This window comes from Monopterus albus, unplaced genomic scaffold (assembly GCF_001952655.1).
Source record: "Monopterus albus unplaced genomic scaffold, M_albus_1.0 scaffold3.1, whole genome shotgun sequence".
Classification (NCBI taxonomy): domain Eukaryota; kingdom Metazoa; phylum Chordata; class Actinopteri; order Synbranchiformes; family Synbranchidae; genus Monopterus; species Monopterus albus.
The window spans coordinates 9470376-9488290 of record NW_018127883.1 but is presented as its reverse complement, the minus strand read 5'-3'; positions in this window follow the sequence as shown (position 1 = coordinate 9488290).

Genomic DNA, 17915 nt, shown 5'->3' with positions numbered 1-17915 from the left:
GCTTCTAATTATATTGAGACATTTCCAGAGTTCCCCTTACTATACCAGTCATGACAATTTAAATAAAAAATTGCCTAATGGAGATTATGTTCACATCAGATTCATTTAGTTTGCTGCACAGAATAAATGTGCATTAGTCTGCCTCAGTGTGAAGGCACATCAGGAAGAGCCAGTGCACCCTGGCAAACACGTCACAGATATACAACATGTTGCCCTTATGAGTGACAGAAGACTATATATGAAACTCTACAACCTGGCTAGAACTGAATAGGACATAAAATGAAGAGCAAATACCAGATTTATTAATGAGCAGATTTCTTACAGCTAAGTTAATCTTCTTTGTTTACTGTATCTTTTTTTCTTTTATTCTGCCCCAGTTTCCCCTCCTTCCCCACCTGCATCTTGGATGCAATCTGAAACAGAAAAAAAAAATTTGTGTGTGGGGACATCTTCCAGTGAGATTCAGAAAATAGCTGACTCTCCTGGGTCGCATTAGTCTGAAGGTCATCGAAGGGGAAAATGACCCTGGTTCCTCCCTCTCCTCTCTCCTGCTGGCCCTCTCCTCGTCTCTCTCCCCTGTAATTGAGTATGGTGCGTGGTCAGGGAGCCTGTGCTCATTGGAAGGCTGTACATGGTAGTTAGTTACACACATTTTCAATGTAATTACCAGGCAGACTCTCCCTGTCTCCAGATCTTTTCAAGGTCGCATCAATTTCACAGCTATCCACACTACCCACCCACACTCTGTCTCTCTGTTCACCGGCCACCGTCATTACAGGCTTTCAGAGCTTCTTCCTCATTGTAAACTTCATTCTCCTCCTTTCTTAAAAGCGTATCAAGACACAAATGGCAGTTGTTGGCTGATCTCAGTCTCTTTCCTGCAACTGTCACTGTTGTGGGAGGAGTGTTCTGATAACCTTCGAGACCAAGAGTGCCTCATCTCTGGACGTAAATGTTATTACCGACTCAGTGTCATGCAGATTTACTGCTTTTCTAGCTGCCATTAAGTGCTGCTTGATTGCCTCGGAGGGAAGAGGTCGGTGAGTTTAGCAAAGGCACCAGAACATATAAATGGCCTTGGAGTGTAATGCAAACCCAACAGAGGCCACGTGACCTAAGCAGCTCTGCAGTACATAGGCCAGTGCATTCTGGTCACGTTCCCCTCTCTTTCAACTGCATGTCTCGGATCAGCTGCATTGCTTATACATCCGGAAATCTACTTCTTCTGTCTCTTTCACTCCTCCACAGGCTTCTCTCATTTGTTTGACACCCGTGTCAGACCATGCCCAGCAAGGAGTCAGAGACGGTACTTACTGGGTTCACTGCCGCTGTCAAGTCCTCCAGCAGGCCCATCAGCAATGCCAGGGACAGTGTATACTTCACTAGGTTTTAAAAGCATGAGCACCACTTAAATCAAGGCACAGCACAGCAGAACATCTGTTTCACCATTTTATTCCATTTGGTGCAGCGTGTATTGGCACACCGCCGATAGAGCCACCTGTTTACCACCGTCGTGCCATAACCCAATCCCCTCGACCACGGTCTTAATTTTGGAATCTTGCAGAAAATGCCCACTGAGTGCTGCTGAAATGATCGCTCCACTAAGTGGTTGTGATTTGTTTATGTTGCCGATTAAACTAATAAATCCTCATATCATTGTCAAAGCTTGACATTGGAAAATGAAGGAGGATGATACCAGCTCTGATTACATAGCACAGTGATGGCACAGATTAGCAAGAGTGCCGCTTCACAGATCCTTGTCCTGTGAGAAAGGGAGAGGGAGAAGGGTGCTTTATTGTGCCACTGTTTGATTGAGTTGCAATGTGTCAGGACTATCAGTCCATGCCATCGGCACGTGTCTTGCATTCTCAGTGCTGAATTTATTGAGATTTATTGTAAAGGATGATTAAAGCGCCGACGGCCTCCGGTGAAGCTGTGAACACACATCAGCTTCCTGTTCTGTTACAGAAGAGGTTGGGCTCCAGCTCTAGCAGCTCAAAGCATCAGATCGTTAGGGTCACTGGTATCAATGTACCCACACCAAAGTAGGTGAGAGCAGAGGCAAGAGTTTAGCAATAGATGTGTGCATGGCCCTGGGCTGACTGTGCCCGGGGATTGGCAGCACTCGGCTTAATGCATCTCAAAGCTGTCCTTGAGCGGATACAGTATCCACCATGCCAATACCAGCGCGATTAATTGCTCAGGTGATCGCATCTATTTTAGTCTAGAAAAGGCTCTAAACCCCTAAGGAACAAACAAACCTACTTAACCATTTAGTACTTTCTCTGCCTCCAGTTACCACTCAATCCACCCACCTGGATACACCCTGGCAGCTGTGGACGCAAGGGGAGCATGAATTTTACAACACTGCACTCTTAATCATTCTGCATCTCTGGGCAGATATAAAATAACCCTGCATTTGGTAGGTTAAAGCGTCTAAGTGAAATCCTCCAGGACTGATAGTATTGTATAAAAATGTATCAATAGAATGGCGAGATTTCATTTATTTCAGCCAGCCTCTCTATACTCTCCTTTCTCTTTGAACAATGAGTCTGAGTGCATGCTCATGAAACTAAACTTGACGTTTTCAGAGGTTGTGGCATTTTGCTCAGGCAAACACGAGCGTGCAGAAATGACGGTGTAATGGGTAAATTTATCTTGAATCAGAGCCGGTCCCTCTGCGGTGAGCCTCTACGGACAAACTGAGAACTGAGCTCTGTCCACAGTTATAAGAAGGTCAGAGTGGACATGTGACACAGACTAAGATTGCTGGACTACTCACAGAGAGCAACCTCTGACGCAGCCACCTGAGTTGACCTAGATTTCTAAGTATCTCCAATTGACCCTTAAGGAGTCTGTAGCAGATGGCCGTCATACACCAAAGGCTGTAGATAACAGCCATTTATCAGAGCATTAGGGACCGTCACAGAATAAGGCCACTGGATACGTGTCACCCTATTCATAAAGTCTTTCCGCTATTTCCAAAATGTTGCTCATAAATAATTCAGTTGCCTTTATGGCCACCAGCACCCCTGACTGTATAGGATATTTTCATGAAATAGACTGTTTATGGCGCTGAAGTCATCTTACTGTACCTCTGTATAGGCGCCCTTCTCCCCACCACACACAGACTTAACATCTTTCTTCCTGTCTCTTTTTCACTTAATGCTGGGCCAGCCTAGTGTTTTATTTATTCATTTATTTGTTTTTTGAATAACTTGGTGCTTAGCCTTTTTTCATCATCCATTAAATGAAACTGATAAATGGACCCGAAGTGTTCTAGAATTAGAATCTGTTAAATTTGAGAAAATTTTGAGGCAAGGCAGAACCCTTCCATAACTAGAGCCAATGCCTTCTGGTACCAAAATCTGTTAAATTCCAGAGCTTGTTTTTATAACGCATTTCAAAGTAGTATTTTGGGAAATATACTTTTTACTAAGAGGTAGATGAGATGAGTGCTCATAGTGGGAGGCCTTCTGCCTCGACCGGTTGAGGTGAGTGGATAGAGGAGAGAGAAAAGAAGAAAAGCAACAAGACACAACAACAAACAATCAAACATTGGGCAGGTTGATGTGGCCAGTGACTAAAACAGCACATTATTTCTTCTTGGTGTGATGAGTTCAGGAACCCAGGTGTAAAGACATGGTCATGTCTTGTATTCTAAAGTGGTTTTCTGGGAACTTCATGGTGACAACAAAATGTTTGGCAGTGGATCCACCCAGCTAAGAAATAGTCTAACCCCCTGTAAAACCATAAATTGGGACTTTAAAAGTAGATAATGTGTCACTTAGTGAGCTTTAGTGTTGCTCGTAGGCAGATTTTGTTGCCTTTGAAAAGAGCTAGCTAGCTGTTCCTCCTGTTTCCAGTCCTTGTGCTAAGCCAAGCTTACCAGCTGTTATAGCTCAATATTTAACCAAAGACAGGAGAGTGGTATCAGACTTGTCAGATAACTCTTGTCATTAGAGGGCCTAGACTTACTTCCTATAATGCCAACGTATTTAAATAACTTGACTAACTTTTCAACATAATAACCTACTCTGGAGTCTGGAGGCAGAGTCTATTAAATTCCTGAACTAGAATCTGTTAAATAGAACCAGTGTGTCCTGGAACCAAACTCTAAAAAAAAAATGACTGGATGTGTTACAGAAGCCAAAGCTCTTCATTTGAAACCAAAAGGTGCTAGGACCTTTAAGTGAAGCTGGTGATCTCTTCAGCACCATAATTCTCTGGATTAACCATCCACTTGGCTGCATTAATGTAAAATGTGTCATAGTATATTATGTACATCTTTTATATTTATTATAGCTGTTTATTTATTGGTTTATACACATTTTTTCTTGACTTATGGAAACCAATTGGATATTAACCTTAGCAACCTTGCTGCTTCTTTTCTGTCCATTTGTATAGTGGCTACTGTATTATGCTACTATAGCATCATCTGTTTTGGATTAATAAAGTAGAACTAGGAGAACAGTAGCAGACTGCAGTGGTAGATGTTACACATTTTCTATTTCCATTGCCAGAGTTTTTAAAGTCTGTCCTGGTTTTTGCTTTCACGAGGGAATCCAGTGGATTTTGTTTTTCTTACACTGAAGTCCAGGTCATTATGAGCAACTTTCTGACTTTAAACATCTAACACCTTTGGCGCTAGGAGACTGATTAGCAGCTTGCCGAGGTCTTGCTGTCCACCGGTATCACTGATTATAATTTTCACTGTGTCTTTGAGCCCTGTGTGACACACATGGGTCTAGTGGCCTCTAGACATTTAATTCAAGGTAATCAACAGCTTGGCATGAACTCCTCTGATTACCGGTGACTTCATAAGCCGCCCAGGAAACCTGCCTGCTATGACACTTCACCCTGCTATGATGGAGGGCAATTTTCTGGAAGTTTGATTGTATATTTGTCATGTGGTAATTCCTAAATAGGAGGCATTAGTGATCTAGGTCAGAGCCCAGTGGTAGGAATGGGGTTGTCATTGACCATAGTTCAGTTAGACATATTTCTTAATTAGCCTCACTGTCTGCTCCCCTCAAAGTAATTACCTTGATCAGAAAAGACCTTGCCTGGAGTCAGAAAAAATGTCATGGCATGACTAACTACATAAAAAAAATGTGAAATCATATGTTTATCCCATGCTGTTTGTGATTAGCATGCACAGAGAGCAACCTCATTTAAAATCCTCACAGATACATCACAGCAAAGTGGCCTGGGAATGTCATGTCATCATTTATTTGGCTCACTGTGTTATTCCTTCAGACTTTTTTTTCATGTTACAAAACATCATTGAATAGGTCTGTACTGTAACAGCAAACAAACTGAAATTGAACCGGACACATTGGCTTCTGCTTTTCTTTTCCTTTCTGGTGCACATGCTCCATGCTTTTGTTTATCTTCATGTCTAAGTATGTGCATATGAGAGAGAAAGCAAGAGTGAAGGCAGAATCCATGGAGACCAAAAGATAAAGCATCACAAGATGGGCACTGTAATTGCATCCGAGACAATGAAGCACATTTAAAAAATCCCCTCCCCCCTCTGCGTTTTATTGCCTCATCCTCCCTCCTTGATGGAGTTATTACCCTATTTATCATAAGCAAGAGGAAACTGGTAGAAACTATTCAGACAACAGCCCACCCATCTCGGGGGGTAGATTGTCCCCTGTGATACGGATGTGCTCTGACACGGTGAGAGAAACCTACATCATATCACCTGGGAGAGGATTTAAAGCAGTGATGGTCTCTGTGCTGTCTGTTATCTCTCTGCCTGTGGTCCTGAAGGTATGATGCTGGGAGCAAAGATGTAGGCACAGCTGCATATTATTATCACCCCAGACAAAATATTATTCTCATATATTTACAATAAACCTTTAATTGCCCAGCTGTTGTCCCTCCTACTCAGTTGCATTTATCATCAGAGAGGAGAACAAAAGGCAAACTCTCTCTCCTCTACATGGACTTATGTGCAGATTGTCAGGATTCTTCCTCTTTCCATCTGCCCTAATCTTTTGTATAGATCTGTAGGGCTTAAAGTCCATCTTTTCCAGTTGGCTAATGATCTATTTTGAACAGTTGGAAAATATCTGTCTCAGTTAGTTCTAGTGTTGAAAAGTTTGAGAGATGGTGCTGAGGGGAGTGCAAAATCAATAAACCTATCAGAGAATGGTGACATGATGTATGCTGGCCAGGCAGCCACTCCACAAGAGGAGGAGGACTTGGCACAGCCATGAAAAGATGAATATACACTACTTAAAATATCATAAACTGTGCACAGTAAAAACAAAACTTTATCGGTAGTTGTCTTAGTCTGTCATTTATCACAAAAAGTAAGATTTATAGTTTTTGAGACCTTTAAATCGGAGACATAAACAGTTTTTGTGAAGAGCAAAATTCTCCTAGGCGCAAGTTCATGCCCCAGCAGCGGCTGTGTGTCTTCTTTAGGTGTCCTTGAACATTACACATTAGGTGTTTTCAGACCGGAGGAACTTTTTCATAGTTCATAGAAGAGCTTATTGGCCAAATGGTAACAGGCAGCAGAGTTTTAGTGTTAACTACATCACTTCAGCATTCCTACTGCCAGTGCAAATCATAAACTGTAAAAACAATGAACACATTAAGAGCACCCAGAAGTGAAGCCCCTAAAACTTGATCGCCCCCTGGTGGCTGGCTGCAACACATGTCATAAATCCTGCCTATTCCATGTTAGTGGATGGGGCATTAAAAACACAAAGTACAAATCAGAAAAATTTTCCCAGAAGTCACTTCTGTGATGTTTGGTAGATTTTATGACGCAATGTGTGTACAAGTGCTCATTTTTATGGTAAGTTTGTTTTTAAGAAGTTATTGGACATAATACACATGTATTTCAGTTGACTGTAGAGTTTTGATTGGCCGTCTGATGCTGTCACTCCATTTTTGGTCACTGCACATAATCTGGTTGCAAAAGTGCAAGACGGCAGCGGCAGTATTTATGATATTTTGGCTTCAGGTTGCATAATAGAGGGATGTGGTAATGCCATATTCATTGTATACTGTATATGCCAGTGGTGCATATACAAACAGAAAAAGCCCTTGAAGGTATGTTGTTCTTGGGGAAGGGTTAGTGGGGTAGTCCCTGAACTAAGTCTCAAGAACTGTTTGGTTCGGGAGCAGCTAGTGACTGCCCTGTGTGTTTATGCATTATAAGCTGCTAAGGGCAAAGGAGTGAGCAACAGTCATCCCATGAAATTATTCTCAGGTTCATTCTGGCTCAGCTCTATTAGATGGATTTGCTATCCCCTGTTACCTGAATACATACAGAATGTCGTAGCCATAATCCTTGATGAATTTACTTGTATTATACTTGCAATTACAATGCTAATCTGAAAACATGTTCTCTGTGGATGGTTGGTGTTTTCATTCTCTCCAATCCAGGATTTAGGGGTGTTATGGGAGCCATAGCATTGTCTGAGCATTCATGGTTAAATGAAGAAATAGATTTTGTTAATGAAAAATGCAACAGATGGTGGATGTAAACCCAGTCCCTGCAGAGCATGAACATTTCCTGCAGAATGATGGAGAGCGGATTAAGGTCATTTTTGCCTGGTTTTTCAATTTATAAATTCATGCTCAGTGGGAACTGAAAAAAGGGGACTGGCATCCTGCCTTGACACTCTCTGGGAAATCCAAATGTCAATGAGCACATATTGAAAATGTGCAAATATTAGAACAAAAAACACAGTTTAGGAGCAGAGCATTATGGTGGCCATAATAACAGACTATCACACATAGAGGCTGACAAGAGCCACCCAGACAGCCCGTCGCCTAAAAGACAGGCTGTTGTTTATCAGCATGAAAACAAGACTTGAGTTGATTGGAGGTACATATTGTTTTAAAAGATAAAAAGATGAAGTGCCATTCATTCAGCTCACATTCATTTCATTTTCAATTTCATGGTCATGCTCGTTGCCAGATCACGATTCACGCTCCATCCTTTTTTTTCTTTTGACCATAATCAAGAACAAAAGATGTGAGCTGCATCTTTCTGCTGTGTCCTTGTGCTGTCTGAACACTTGGGCCAGTGTCATTTCAATGTCATAATTTGAATAGAACAATCTTCTTGAAGACAATGGCCAATCTTCAGTGTACAAATTGCATTTCATTTTTTTTCCTATGGCTAACTGAATAGAAAACCAGGTCGAGTCACTGTCTCACTCTTTCTGTCTCATCCTCTCTCCGTCTCTGGTCTCAGTAATAGGCGTGTATTTTTTAAAACGTCTTTCTTTCCATCAAAACACAAAAATCTTGCTTGTGTTCACCACATAGGAAGAGCTCAAACAGCCAACCCCATGCCAACATGACAGCACTTTGTCAAGCAAACATGCAAAACGATGAAGGAGGAGCAATTTCATGACAGGACAACATTAGCAGAATAGCAGTGCAAAGTGCTTGTGTTCCGCTCAGAGCACCCACATGGCAAATACACAAGTCAGTGGTTGTGACAGATGCCTGGGATGCAGAGCATTAAGTGTCACATATCTGCATATGCTTTTCAACAGCATTCTTAGCACAGGAGCATATGTCTGATAAAGGTCAGTGATTTGAAAACAAGGCAGCTCGTCTGTTGCTGTTATTGTTACTGCAGTGGCTCTGCAGTTACTCAAACTCTTCACTTTTCCCTCAATCCTGCAATGACAGTATAACTAATGACCAGCACCTGGATGTTGCACATTCAGGATGATGTACAGAAAAGGAAAATTAAGGGAAATGGGGAGTAGCCAATAAATAAAAGCAGCCAGTAGAGAAGGAATACTGCTGACATGACAGTGGAGCATTCATTTCTTTAGCACATAGGTACGTTTCTCATTTTCCAAAATGAGCAAAAGGAGGGAGGTGGCTAGTGATTTTTAACTTTATTCACCTGGACTTTAACCCCAGTATCCTTGTTGGTCTGAAATTCACGACATTGCCAATATCATCTATCATCATCACCATCCTGGTGTAAACACAACAAGCTGGCGATCTGGAGTAAAACACACAAACGTTCTGTTAGAGGAAAGTTATGGCCCAATCGTGACTTCGATCATAAGTAAGATAAATTATGATCAGATTGTGATTGCAGTTGGGAGAGCCAGAGGTCTGAAGCATGACACTGCCTGCTGGGAATGGTAGAAGGAGATGTGACAAAAAGGACGAGCTGCAGAGTTAGACTGGTGGAAACACAGCGATAGATTAGGAGACAGAAAGTGATAGTGATCGAGGAAAGGATGTTCTCCCATTGGAATTCAGGACAGGTTTACAGAACACATCAGAGGAAAAAGTAGAACAATGAGACACTGCATCCTTTTATTAGAGCCTAGAATGTCTAGAAATTTAAGACCACCATATTTTTAGAACCCCATCAACCTGGCCTTTATATAGCTCAATAAAATAGGCCTCCAAGTTTTGTTAGAGATTGAGCTTGACTTATCCCACCTTCTGAGGACTAGCTGCTTTTTTGAGCACTCCCTCTCAGGGGAAGGACACTCAGGTAGAGAAAATGTATGGGCTACATCCCTGAATCTTATTTAGATTGATAGAAGCTGCTCAACCTGTCAGCATCTCAACATGCACGTTTGTGAGTAAAGTGATCCACGGGAACCTGGTGTGAAGTAACACAAGTGAGCTAAAGACAGAACTATTTGTGTTTCTTTATACACATCTGGAGCAGAAATAAAGGCATGAGTAAAATTGTGCTGTGTTTCTCAAAAGTATAAAGAGTGAAATAGAAAGGGAAACAAAGAGAAAACACTTAAAGCCATTCACAAACACACATACATCCACGCCCCATTGCCTTTCTCCCAGGGGTGTCTGTTAATTACCCTTTTAGATCTGTCAGCCGGTGGGTGGGCCCATTACCCTTCAATACTGGCACTTTTGTTGCCTGAGACAGCGCCTCCATTCAGACGCCTCACCCTCAGTGCATCTTGCACAAGCCCCACCTTATTAAAGGAACATAGAGGATAATTAATAAATAAAGCGAAGAGTATTCTGGAACGTGAGGAGCATAGTCACAGATCAGGGTGTTCATTAAGACAAGGTGCCACGTATTGTGCAGTGTACAACAACGGGGGGGGGGGGGTCGAGGCTTCAGTGGTGCTGCCACCCCCCAGATTTTCAGCTTTCTGTCTACCTGTGGTGTGGAGGGATCGGAGCCCACCACAGAGACTGAGCTCCTGTCAAGGAAAAGCAAAGTGCCATATGGATCCAGTTCAAAGATAATTAGCCGTGAGATGTGAAGCTCTTTCTGTGAGGTCGGTGGTGCCTTGACATTAAAAGAACTGGTCTAAGATACCATCTTAGATGAAAGTGGAGTGAGGAAAGATAAAGTGAATTGTATCTTCCAGCTTCTGACTGGCTGAACACACCAGAGCCAGGTAATCAGCAGTAGGTCAGGCAGGGATAGTTGGAAAACAAGCAGGACAGTGGCCCTCGAGGACTGGAATTGGCCACCCCTGATCTAGATTCTTGAGACTAGTGTGACATGCTATATAAAATGTTCTTTGAAATGAGACTCGGTTGAGGCATTTAAATCCAAACTTAAAACTCATACAAATGCCAGAACTTTCAGATAGCAGCACAGCCCTGATTACTTCTAGCCTTGTGCTCACTACTGTTCCTCCACCAGTGTTTCTTAAACCTAGTTATGTACAGGGTAGCCCATGTTGCCTGGCTACTGACAGGATCACTGTAAACGCTCTGAAATCTCTCTAACCTTCTGTTTGTTTGTTGCCTCAAGCATCAGCGTCCACGCTGTGTGCCTCTCTCTGTGTTGTCCTTCCTGTCCTCTCTGTCACTACTGTTTTCTGTCCTGGGAGATCTTTCTCTTCTGGCTGACGGTGCCTGTTTTGAAGTCTGGATCCAGATCCTCGTCCTTCAGGAGCCCCAGTCTCTTATTTGCCTCTACCTCATTTTGTTCATTCCCTGTTCATTTGTTCACTCCCTTTTTAACATGTTGGTTTCCTTCCTCTGTGTGTGTAAATGTTGCCTCTTGTGTGTTTGTGTGTCCTCCTACCAGATCATTGTCAGGAGGGGAGGTCATGTGGTTCAGGTCTGCTGTAGGCATCACTTGTCCTCCTGCAAAACGTTCTTCTTATATGTTTACAATAAACAATTTTGTCGTTCTGATTGTCCATACTGTCGGTCTGTTACGTTGATCCCTCCTCTGTTACTCTCCCTAATGTTTCTTCCATTTTCTTCCCTATGCGATTCGTTGGCATAAGCACAGATGCTGTCGTATGCTGTACAGATTTTAAAGCCCCTTGAGGCAAATTTGTGATATTGGGCTATACAAATAAATAAAATCTGACTTGCATTGAACCTTCTACCATGCAGGAGGCCACAGAAATTTTTAGGTGAATTGTGTAATAGTCCGTGAGATGGGTGATTTAGGCAGGTGCTCATCAGCTGCAGGTTTCTGAAGTAACCTATTAACCTAATTGATCAATTCAGTAAATGGGCAATAAGTAATGGGTTACTGCCAATTAGGCTGTTTCATGTAGGGCGTTTGTGGCAGAAGCCATCTGTTCAGTGCAAAGGTGTCTGACCTTGGTTCATAAAGGTTGCATTTTGTTAAAACTTCATTGGGTTATGATGAGCCGGTCTAAAGATGCACACTGTTCTGTTTCATATTTAATTTGTTCTTCTAACTCTGGTTGCTTAATATTCCTAAGACCTTAATCAAGAATGTACAAATGCATGGTGTTCACATTGTTTTGCTAATTGTCTTAACCGGTACTGTGGCTGACATTCTGATGAAACAATTTGGACATGCTAATGGACATAAACCAAGCTGAGAGCACTGTGTTTTGGAAACAGAGCTTCAAGTGAATTAAAAGTTCCAAATTTACCAAGTTGTGACAACTCTGTCAGGTGCATTACAAAACAGTTTTACCTCTAGAGAAGAAATTTTACTTGAATTAAGCTTCCATTTTCAGGTATGACAATTTAATATTGTCATTGTAGTAGTACTATTATATGAACAGAACATCTTTGTGTAGACAAGGTTAAAATATAATTTTAGAGCTCAAATTTAAAGTTAATACACTGTGTAAACTTCATCATATTTGTAGTGACCAACTGTAGTCACTCTGTCCCAAAAATCTCAAAACCCATTACTATGCATGTGTTGTTTCAGGACACAGCTGTAATGACTCTCGTTCTCACATTTAACTCTTTACGATTAACTCAGCAGATAAAGTTGAAGTTTGCAACACTAGAGACCGTGGTTTTAATCCTGAGTGAGCCATTTTAACACCAGACTTGTTACAGATTATTATGAATAATGTGCTTGTTTACAGGCTGTTTTCGATTAACTCCAGTCAGCAGTCTCAATGCTTCACTCAGATTTACAGAAATACTGTCAATCAGGCAAATTGACAGCATGTGAAGATTAGCAGCTGTTGGTGGGCAGTATAGTACTCTGCTTACGAGAGCATATAGCTAGGAGTCAGTTTATTCAGATGTATTCGACAATGATCCTTATAGCCAAACTCCATTTGTCTACAGTACATCAGTATCTGCCTTCTCTTTCTGGACCATATAACATGGGTGAAAAAGTGCAAACTGCAGTGCAAATCAGACAGTGTAGTTTCCAAAGCTACTAATCTTCTTCTATCATAATAGCCACCTAACCCCAGCAATGAGATCTATGTTGTTTACAAACTCACAAAACACCCAAGAGTAGCATTCCCAGCATGAACCATGAAGTGATCTGATGCTGTTAAAAGCACCTCACCGTTGTCAATTTAAATATAAGAAAATGTGCAACGATGCTTCTCAAAGCGAGCAAGTGACTGCGCGGGGTGAAGGAAATGAAGGGGAACAGGTGAGCAGAGGGAGGTCACACTCAGTGAAAAGATAAAGACGGTGAGAAAAGCTCAGATGCACTGACAGTACAAACAGATGGAGCCATAAACTCTGTAAATTAATTAAAACCAGCTCTGCCTTCCTGTAGATATAAATTCTGACGAGGCAGAGGTTATGACAGGTGACTTCACTCTAAAACGCTATCAAATTAAAACTGAAACTTGCTTTTAATTTTTAAAAAGTAAACTTCCTTTGTTTCTTAACTCCTTTGTGGATCATGTTGCTTTTGCTCTTTTTAAAACCACAACTCAAACCTGCCCATCATCTCTTCTTTGTCTAAGCACTCAGCTACAATGTGCGCTTTCTACGCAGCCATACACCACTCCCACGCAAATATCACTATACTTAATCTCTTGAGTGGAGAGACATTATTTTTATTGTAACTTAAAGTAATCAAAGGGAGAAACAACAAAGATGTTTTTCTTGCTAATAGTCATCTCTCTGAAAAGCTTTTAGGGCTGCAAATGCACAGACCTCGTAGTAATACATTTGAATTCTTTGTGATCGGTTGCATGGCTAATGGAGAGAGACAACACCTTGCCAGGTAAAATCATGCAACCCCAAAAGATATTTCCATTCCTGTTGCTCTGGGGTCACCTGTCCGGTCCTTTGACAACAGCATTTGATCAAAAGAGAAAAACACACATAAAAGACTGTAATGTACAAGCCGCAGGGAACCGGGATTAATGCGTGATTTGATGTGAACAGACCAGGCATCGTATATTGAGCATGTTCTATCAAATAATCCTCTGTGCTGTACAAGTTGACTTTGAAGAACACTATAATAATAATTTTTTAAACACAGCAATAGAATACTTTGAAATGGAGTCTAGTTGATGCATACAAGAGTCAGGGTCACTGCTGGACACATACATTTCATGCATTGGGATGGAAAAGGGATGAGGTTTTCAAAGATGCCACATGCAGTGCTAAGTGGTCTAATGAGGAGCTCTGCACATTCCTTCACAGAACCACTTTAATTCACTCCAGTCAGTTCATTTTGCACAGAGATTGCAAAGGTACACACATTCATTACTCAAATAGAAGTACAGAAAAAAAAAACTGTGGTAGAAGTACTGATTCAAATTCTTTACTTGAGTAAAATAAAAAATGTACAAGATCTGAAATGTACTCAAATTATAAAAGTAAAAAGTAGCCCAGGATATTTCTGTGCAAACCTAACTGAGCCTCATGTCTTATTAATATATTTCCGAAACCATAAAACAATTCTAACTTTAAATAAAAAAATAAATATATCAAAAATAATTTACATTAACTAACAAGAACACATTTCAGGTCTAATTAAGCTTTAAAGAATAAGGCCAGTTATTTTCTATAGCCTATTCAACAATTTCCATACAGAGACTAAAACCATGTCTGTCAGTCTTCAACCACAGACGTCTGTTGTTCAGTGAAACACACCGCTGCACTGGGTGACATGATTCTTCATTACGAAACACCAGCCCAGTGTATATGTTGCCACAAAAGCTTCAAATGACTATAACTTTTTAGAGCATCTGAAGTAAAGAGAGACTCAACTGTGCATGCACGAGATCTTCGTGAAAGCACGAGGAGCTAGCAGACTGTAAGCAAAGCACATTACCCAGTACAGCAGTGTGCACATGTTGCAGTAAGTACTAAATAAAAAATTATCAAAGGTTCCCCTTAGCTGTATTAAACATTTGAGGTAATGAGCCTGATTTGAAGATGTAAGGAGTAAAAAGTGCAGATATCTGTGTTAAAATGTAGTGAGAAAAATAAAGTTGTCAGAAAAAGAAATACTTGAGCAGAGTACAGATACCTTAAAAATCTACTTCTAGTAAGCACAGTAATGTCACTTTCCAACCTCTGATTTGACATTATCAGACCACCATAAACACAGGATGCTCTCTGATATTAAAGCAAAGAACAAGTCAAATACTTTTCAAAAGGTGAGACACAGGTGATGATAGAGTCACAGAGACACACAGGGAAGGCTGCAGTAGCTCTTGTCCAAGTCCAAGCTTCTTTTATAACCTTATTTCACAATTCTTTGACTTTCCTATACATATACTTTCTGGCACCGACAATTACTGGAGGATGACTGAAAAAAGAGAAGAGAATAATATCCAAGATAAAAGCTGAGACTGAACAGTATTCACTTTAATTCTGTGCTGCTAGTTTGGGAAATAGTAGCATAGCAGGACCTTCAGGGCTGATGTTACTTTTCATTAAACATCATTCACAGTGCAAGGTTACTCTACCTTTCATTTCAAGCCAAAATAACTCACACAGGATCAAGGGCAAAAAATGTTCTTAATCAGAAATATAAGTCACGCTGTAAATTACCAAGAGCTCTCCATGATGCCTGTTAAATTTGCAAAAATAGTAAAAAAAATCGGTCTCCCAGCATTGTGTAATTTGAACTTGAACATTAAAAAAAAAAAAAAAAAGTCACCACAAATGAACAGTGAATGCGAGTGCTCTGGCCTTAAAAACCTGAACTTCATATGATGATACTGAAAAACAGTCACTCAAAACACAGACCTAATTGCATCTCTGATGGCGTCTCACACAGGACTGATTGCTTCTCAGGTTTGCAGAAGGAATCCTGATTTACCTACACTGTAGCAGAGTGCTGTAAAATGACTGAGAGGAGTGCTCCGTGAGCCTCGTGAAAAAACATCTGCCAAGTGTTTTCTTGCACTGTAGTCAGACATTTCAACTTTCTAAACCTAAGTACAGATAAGCTGATGCACTCTTTCAGATTCCCACCCAGCTATCCACAGGCACACACACACAGCACTTATCACATTTTGTAACAGCTGAGGGAAGTTAATTGGAAATTCTTTGGTGCCATGTTAAAATGATAACATGCAAAAGCCTTGAAAAAAAAAACAGACTTTGTGCTCAGCAGTCACTGCTGTAGTGATGTTTTGAGCAGCAGATCGATAAATCTGCCAGGGAAATACTGAAAATAAGCTCTTAGTTAAAGTCGAGTTTCCTCTCCTTGGGCTGTATTTTTATATTTACATCATTACATACATAATAAATAATCTTGGCTTGTGAGTTGCCGGCTGTGTGTCTGGGCGTTTTTTCAGTCCTACCTGACAGTAAATATACAAGCTTTCGTGAAGCCGTTTTACATTGTATCAACACTGTATTGCACTGTCTAACAATCAGTACTAGTTTGTCGTAAACAAATGTTTGAGCCGTGGGTTCCCTCACTAGCATTCCAATGTTTTTCTTCAGTTTATGCAGAAAATAATGTTTGTGGTTCAAGTAATGCCGTCACAGAATTTACACTGGCCCATGTCTCTACTATCAAACTGTAACACCGTACACTAACATTGTCATAATAGACTGAAACAGTTTTTCCTTGTGGATTTTAAACCTGTGCAATTAAAAGTCAGACTGAAACAATGAATAGGGAAACAACAACTGTCAGAATTGGGGGCATTTAATTTAATTGTGTTTTGAGCAGAAAAGTGTCAGTGTCTTGTCAAAAACTAGATTCTGCCAGGACCTCGACACTTTGGGATGTTTTTCCCTCCTGACTCCGCCTCGTCCCATCACTGTGAGTCAAGACCAATTACAACCAGTCGCTTTCCCACTCTCCCAGTTTTCCCCTCACCCTGCTGTGGACTGATGGAGTCACTAATTCAAATCAAATCTGAAAGTTGCACAGGGAGACAGAGATAATGACAATATGTTTGCAGTGGTAAGCCTATGAATATGTGTACTAACATAATTATTTGCATGCTTTTTTTTTGTTTAGGTAGGGGTTGCCTGCTGTTCAGACCCAGATGTCCATCATTAGCTGCCAAACAAGTTTGAATGCATTATAATGAATTGTCTTCATTGGGAAAAAATGAAATAGACATGTATCTGAAGCCAGCTGTACAGCGTATGAAAACTCATGTACAATATTGCCACGTTGAAAAGTCTGCTATACAACATTAGTCATGTTATTAAAAAAAAAATAAGAAAAAGATTTTTAAAATCCTCTCGACTAAATAATAAAACAGCAGTTTTTGTATAATTTTCTTTAAACTTGGTGAGCAAATTGTTGCTTGGCACACCACTGCGAGATGAAGACGTCAAACTACACTAGAACAAAAGTGTAAATTGTGCTTTACTGGAGGTGTTTTTCAACCATCCTGCTCTACTTTTCAAGAAAAAAGACTTTAAGTTAGGTTACTAAGTAGCTGATTTTGGATCTGTGAGTCCGGTTTGTTCGCTCATCTCCATTAAAGTATAGTGCACCTTCGTGCCCTGACTGTCTCTATGAGATTAATCCATGAATGTCTCAGTCCTAAACAGGGTGAGTATTTCCTTCACCCAGCAGTATTTGCAAATAGTTTGTCAGTTTCCTTTCCTCCTGTGTCATTTCTTGAAACAGGAAACTGAAATGCTGCCACACACCAGGTATAAAAGTTGATGACGAACAGTTATACTAGCGAAAGAACCATATTTAATATCCTGATAGATACGGTCACAGTCCCACAGTGGTATTTTCTATCATAAAATGACAAATATTGCTACAATCCTAGTGCTTTAGTACTTTAATGTGCAAGAAATTTACTTAGGCTAGTTAACAGTGTTGTAGAAAACTGGTGACAGTCCAGAACTTTCATATCAAAAAAATCTCTGTCAGATTGTTTCTGACTCCTAGCTGTGTCACTTTCTGTGGCCTGAGAGGTCACCATGAAAGACATTTGGGTAATCTGGGCAAATCTACAGGGTCTCACTCTTTTCACAAAACCCCCTGTTCAGCTTTCACTTTGAGAGGGCGTGTATGCTTTTCTTTGTTTGTTTGTTTTTATAAATTCTTGCTTATTCACTGTCTTTAAGTGACAAAGGAAAGGTATGGCTGGAGTGAACAGGGTCAAAGTCATCTACATGTGTCACAGAACTGTGACATTTAGAATCCACTCAACTGCGACCACAAAGGAAAAAGAGAACAGCAGAAAAACACACGGTGCTTTGCCTCTGGGGGTTTCTGCTTCCTGCGCAATGTCTCCTGCTCACCTTGGACACTGGGTCAGTGTCAG